The following is a 6,254-nucleotide window of genomic DNA, read 5'->3' as shown; positions in this document are numbered from 1 at the left end:
TGATTTGTTACTAAACTTAAAAAAAAAAAAACGTTTTGAATATTATGTCATCTGACTGACCTTCTATGTCCTGTAAGTACAATATACGGACACCGAAGGGGCATGCCATAGCGTCCGTTTTACCCGTCTTAAGCGGAGTATTTTAAAAATTGCTCTGCTTAATACTGACACCCGGTTTCTCTTAAAAGAGAAAATATATAAGCTTTCCGTCCGGACAAACGAAACTGTCCGTGATATACGTGTGTCCTTATCAAGTGGGAGTCCGTAGAGTGGGATTCCACTGTACTTGTTCCATCAATGGTTGTAGAATCTGTTAGCGGTATTAGCCCGGTTCCGCCAGGAACTATTCGCTTCAAAGGAACGAGCTTGAATCATCGAAAGAAAGGATCATGTAAAAGAGAAAAAAGCTTCTTGCTGAACGGGGTTCAGAGTCTACCTCTGGTGACTGGTCATTATAATAATTTGTTGATGTTTATACGTCAGTTGATTCCTGCTCTTTCTTCACAAGTTGCCGTTACTCTCATTCGATGTCATGGACTGCTAAACTAATCAAGCTGCAGACAGTTCTCGTGGCTCAAGTACCTTGGAGCAGAAATGATCGGCTCGGTGTAAGCTCAAGTGTTCTGAAATAGCAGTTATGGGGTTGGTTGACAGGATGAGGATGGCTTTATATACGGAGTTAGCCGATGAGGAGAAGACGTGGCTTGGCGTACAGGCTTTAAGGACACTGATCAAGGCAGTTTCAAGTTTGTTTAGCATTTTGAAGGTCGTTTTTTCCTGTGCGCTGAAGAAAATACAGCCTATGACATGGTTGGAAACTCATTTCCTGAGCTCTGTTCCACTAGTTGTATGATGTCGCAAATTATGAAAATGGATACCGCCTGAAGAAGAGGTTCAAGTGCGCTAAAATCGAAGAAAGTCGATACTTTTATGAAATCTCCAGTGCTCGAACCCGATTAAAAAAAAAAAACTTCGGACAGCTTTCGGAAATTTAGCAGTCTGCGGGGTACCTTATGAAAGCCTTAAGAAAACTTGATCGATTCATAGAACCTGGCTTGGAACTATAGCATTGTAAAACTCCACGTTATAAACAATATCTGAAAATGGTCCGAAAAATCATTACCAATATTATTTATTGAAGGGCACGTATGCTTTAGAGAAGGCGAAGGGGCACTCGTTGAATTTTTATAATAAGCCTCTCCAACGCACTGCATTATAGCCGTATAGGATAGAATCTACTTTAAAGCACTAAACGTGGAAAGAGGGAAGTTTTTCTAAGCTGTTTGGGTGTATGTTTTGTCTTTGGACAGGTGTAATGGACATTTAATGAAGGGTGTAATGACATGTTCAATGTGAACCGAGTTTAGCATATTCTGGAGCAGCATACTTACCTTGAAGTTATGAATATATGAAAATCATGCGTCTAAAACTGCGATGATCTTCTTTCATATAATTCTTCACCCCGCAGTTCTCATATCTGATTTTCATATATTCATAACTTCATCATCATCCTTTTCACGGGTTTATAACGAACCAATTCAACCACCTGCTCCCAGTTGGCTTGTTAGCTTAATTGGTACAGCGCTGCACCGGAAAAACAGGACTACCTTTTCAGACGATCCGTTCCTCCCGGAAATTTTTCACTGAAACGACCCGAAAATTCGTGTTCTATTTACTTTCCAACCGGATTGTCCGGAAATTTTTTGTAAATGGTAAACAACACTTATCTTTGTCAAAGGGTTATAAAGACGTGCAGAAATTAATTTTGGATAAATTGGGTATAAAAGTTGTCTTTGACGTAACAAGCATCATCAAGGATGGGAATCAAAACGGGCGGATCTGTGTTGATTGAGCTCTGTTTGATGGGATGGAAAACAATTCAAGATCATCGTTTGATGAATTCAGTTTCAGGCGTAGAAAGCTGGGAAAAACCCAGACGCGCGAAAGTTTACTTCACAGTACTTACCTAATTTTAAATTCATTAGTACGGGTCTACTACATTAACTTCGTCTTGTAAGAGCGTATTTTTTGCCATTTCTGACCTTGTTTCATGCTTGTTCTCAGAATCGGTTTTCCCCAGCTGCTTGCATAATGGTTGCGCATAATCAAATGCCGGTAGGGCTTAGTTTAGCCTCCCACGCAGGCGTTTTTAAGGGAGCTCGTATTTTTTCCTTAGTTGTACGTGAGCAAGTGTGCTAGGACTGACACTTTGAATCCGGCCGTTCACTACTAACTATATCGTTAATGGCAAATCTAAATGCAAATAAAGCTTGTTAAATATTCTAAACTGTTGATTCTCTAGCGGTGCACGCTATCAGCAAGGGTAATTTAGTTTAACAAAAACTATGTGGATTTCAGTAAAAACGGAGGAAAAAATTAATATAGATAAATAATAGAATGGCCGGCATTTGGCTGAGAGCTAAGCGGTGATAAGGGTCTAGACTAATGTCCTAAGATGTGTTCATCTTAAGTGTAAATTCACTTTGTCGCTTACAAAGTGATATCTTGAGACTCCGGTATTTAATTTTTATAAATGTCAATCCAATCGCGCCGTGAAAAGGAAGACAAAGCTAAAATTACTTACAGCTGTTTCAACATTGTTCAATTTACACCCGCCTTGTGGTCCCTCCCAGCGAGCGTAAACGGCAAGCGAAAAGTTCACGAGAGTTTATGCCATATTATCCTGAACATTTCTCGTTTCTCAGACTTCTTTTCCTCCACACGTTATAATCACGGTTATTGCAAAGTTAGCAAACGCGAGGTCTCCCGTTCAAGGTGGCAATTTCTCAAAATTAATTAGGACAAAATGAGAAGATGAAACAACTTATTTTCTCTGTCGATCTCACTTGCTCAACCTCTTCATTCCGCAATTAAACGTCGCCAGTCAACCCTGTCCTGTGCTTTGGCTTCTCCCCGTGTTAGATCCTTCTCCATCAGCTCTTTCATCCCTGTCCTCCGCCAGGTGGTTTTGGGCCGACCTCTTTTTCTCCTTAGTCTGGGAGCCAAGACTGAACTTCCGAAATTTGACTCGTAGGCGTAGTTTTTTTTTTTACTTACATAGAATGTACATATGTAATGCTCAGAGGCGATCTTTACGATATAAATGTAGTATCAGATAATATTTCACATAATTTCAGTGATATCGTTATATATTTGGCTTGATAGGTGGTTGTCATCTTGCCGTAATCTCCTACCAACAGCTCCTTTTCCCTTTAACATGAAATCAAGGCTGAATAAAAACGGCTGTATACATCAGCTTAGCCCTGGAATCTTTTCGTAAAAAAATGGAACAATTTGAAAGAAATAAGTTACTTTAAAGATTTAAAGGTACGGAAAACGGGCAACTTGTCTTGCAACATTACTGCAAAAGGAGTTGAATAGCGATGTTGCGCATTTTACCACCCTCATCAAACCTGTCTTGCAACAAATCAGGTTGTTAACAGGTTTGACCGTGGGTGGTAAAACGCGCAACATCGCTATTCAACTCGTTTTTCAGTAATGTTGAAAGACAAGTTGCACGTTTTTTGTTGCCCGTTTTTCCGTACCTTAAAGGGACTACGTTATGTTATTTGATATCTTTTTAAAAAGCTAAAACATTTCTCGCATCAAAAACAATGGCCCAGTTTTGTTATTTAATACAGTCGACGCTCTAAGCGACCAACTCGGAACTTCGGAAAAGTGGTCGTAACAAGAGCTGGTCGCTTACGAGAGCTTCAAAAGCTCCATAATAATTCATAAAGAAAAATCAAAAGAAGTTAATGTTTTAAAATGAGTGTCTTTATATCTGATATAGACAAGGCTAAACTTAACAACGCTGCACTGTACAAGATCTTTATCCACGGACTATTAGGGCAGTTTGCAGTTTCATTTAAGTGTTGATTTCAGTTAATAAGACTCTTAGTGGTCGCTTACGAGAGTTTAAAAACAATAGAAAAGTCCAGTAGTGTAATCCCAAAGGTGGCCGTGGTCGCTAACAGAAGCTTTTCATTACAAAATTGAAGTTACAACACTTCAAACAGGGTTCAGTTCAACAGTTCAAACAGGGTTTCACAAAGCTGGTCGTAACAAGAGCTGATCACTTACGAGAGTGGTCGCAGGGAAAGCTTCGACTGTACAATATTTAGGCACTGAAACCATTTCTTGCCGTCTTTTGCAACGGATTGCAACGATAGACATGGATTGAAACTTGAAAAAGTTGGGCAAACGCTATCAAGTCTTTGCCAAGACATTATTCCGCGTGGGCAATGCGTTTCGGGTTACGTGGTCCGAGGGAAGAAGTGAGGCCGACATTTTCAAAAAGCAACGCGGGCATGCGCATTCTGTTTTTGTTTAGGCGTTTCACGCACGTTCGCCTCGGATACGTCACCAAAGTGCATTGACCGAGAAGGCCTGGGAAAACGCCGTACAGGGACAAGGCAAATCAAGTCTTCATACTCTGCCTGAAAGGGTTAAGGTTACTGCTCCTTAATGAAATTCGTTCGACATCTTTTTCATAACTCTACAGGAGAGTTTTCTGTATGGTTAAAGGCACTAACTAATAACTTCCGCACCGAATTATAATTTTCAGAATGAAAAGACTGTTTAAGTACTCAATGAAAAGATTTTGTAGAGGTTTTAACCTTTAATACATTAAATATTTTTTTTATGGAAATGACCTCCAGTGCCTATAAAAGCTTAAACATGATTTGTTTTCTGAAGAGATGAAAAAATCTTTGTTGCTTATTTTAGGCCTGCCCTTCTATTTCCTTTTCTCCAAACAAATCCCCCGTAAAGCCGAATTATAGTTAGTCTCGCTTGATGTTGGCATGGGTTATGTTAGCATTCGCCCAGTTTCGCCTGGGGTGTTTAGGTGCTTACCTAAAAAGAAAACTTGGTGTTTTCAAAAACTTTTGTGGCTAATGACTGTTTAAAAAAGGCGTTTTTGCGACTTCTAAGAATGTCTATCGTTAAAGTGTGAGGAAACTTGCTTTTTTTCTGAAAAACTTCGCGTGAAGTCGTTTCTAACCGACTGAGGGTAAATGTGATTTGTAATTTCCTTTTTATATTCTCGTAATGTTTCCTTGGGCTAAATTATAGCTTGAAATAGCAACAATCTGCGGCAGGAGGCAAAGATGTATAGCTTTCGTGACGGTTAGGCTACATCCAGGAGAGGGAAGGATAATGGTATTGCGCCATCTTTTATGCGGCTCTGCTTGGGGCAAAGGAAGGGCGAGGCCATTATAAAGCTATTCCTAACACGCTGAATGTTCGTTAACAGAATGAGCGTCGGAGCACACAGTGCTGTCCAAGATAAATATTGGTGAAAAAATTATGTTAGTCAAAACACTGGCGTATTTGCCGGCGATATCTGAGATTTCGTATTTTAATTCAAATACACATTCTTAATTACAGGAACATCTCGAATAAAGCTTAGGTGACGGTGTATTAAATTTCACGCAAGGTCTTGCGTAAGGCCTTGTTGGCTGCATGAATCTCAAGGTGGCGTTCTTATATTTTACAGGCTAAAAAGACTTGTCAAACATAAGGACGACTTTTCACATTAAAGACATCATTTGGTAATTTTTTTTCGAAGAAATGTTAAATTAAAGGACTGCGACATTTCCAGTTGGTACTTGAAAATTGAAATGGCAGACGTCGTTATTTATTATAAGCAGAGAAGAGGAAGGAAGACGTTTTAAATTATTACCTCGAAATTATTGCCACGTAAACGTCAACAGTCTTAGTTCAATCTATCACAGGTCTATGTTTCAAGCTGAAACAACTGCTTAAAGCCTAAGGGCCTTGGCTGGTGCTCCGTGCTCAAATGGCGCAAAGTAATGTTATAGACATAATAGTAAATTTATCAGTAAACTTCACCATTCTGTTAATAAATGAAAGATTTGTTGATAAAGAGCTTATAAACTAAAAATAGAAATAATGTGGTTGGTCATTAACACAGTCCACGGAGGGAAATATTCAGTAACCGAGCTCAAAATTTCAGGTATTCATATGATTTTGAAAACTTTTAATTTGTTCATGTGGTTATTGCCTCTCCAATAAATAAATAAAAAGTAAAATTTGCTTTTGTCATTTGGAAACGTCAGTTCATAAACAAGATTTATTATTAAATGACATTTTAAAGAGCACGTTTGACGAGGAGAAAGTTGGAATGGTTTCCGTGAAGGTGATATTCGTGTGAAGCCATTCCAAAGTGAATAAGGTAAAATTTATATCGACAAGTGAAAACGAATGCTTTGCATTTAAAACTAATGATC

This window comes from Porites lutea, chromosome 6 (assembly GCF_958299795.1).
Source record: "Porites lutea chromosome 6, jaPorLute2.1, whole genome shotgun sequence".
Lineage (NCBI taxonomy): Eukaryota > Metazoa > Cnidaria > Anthozoa > Scleractinia > Poritidae > Porites > Porites lutea.
The sequence above is the reverse complement of the archived record's forward strand: the minus strand, read 5'-3'. Positions refer to the sequence as shown.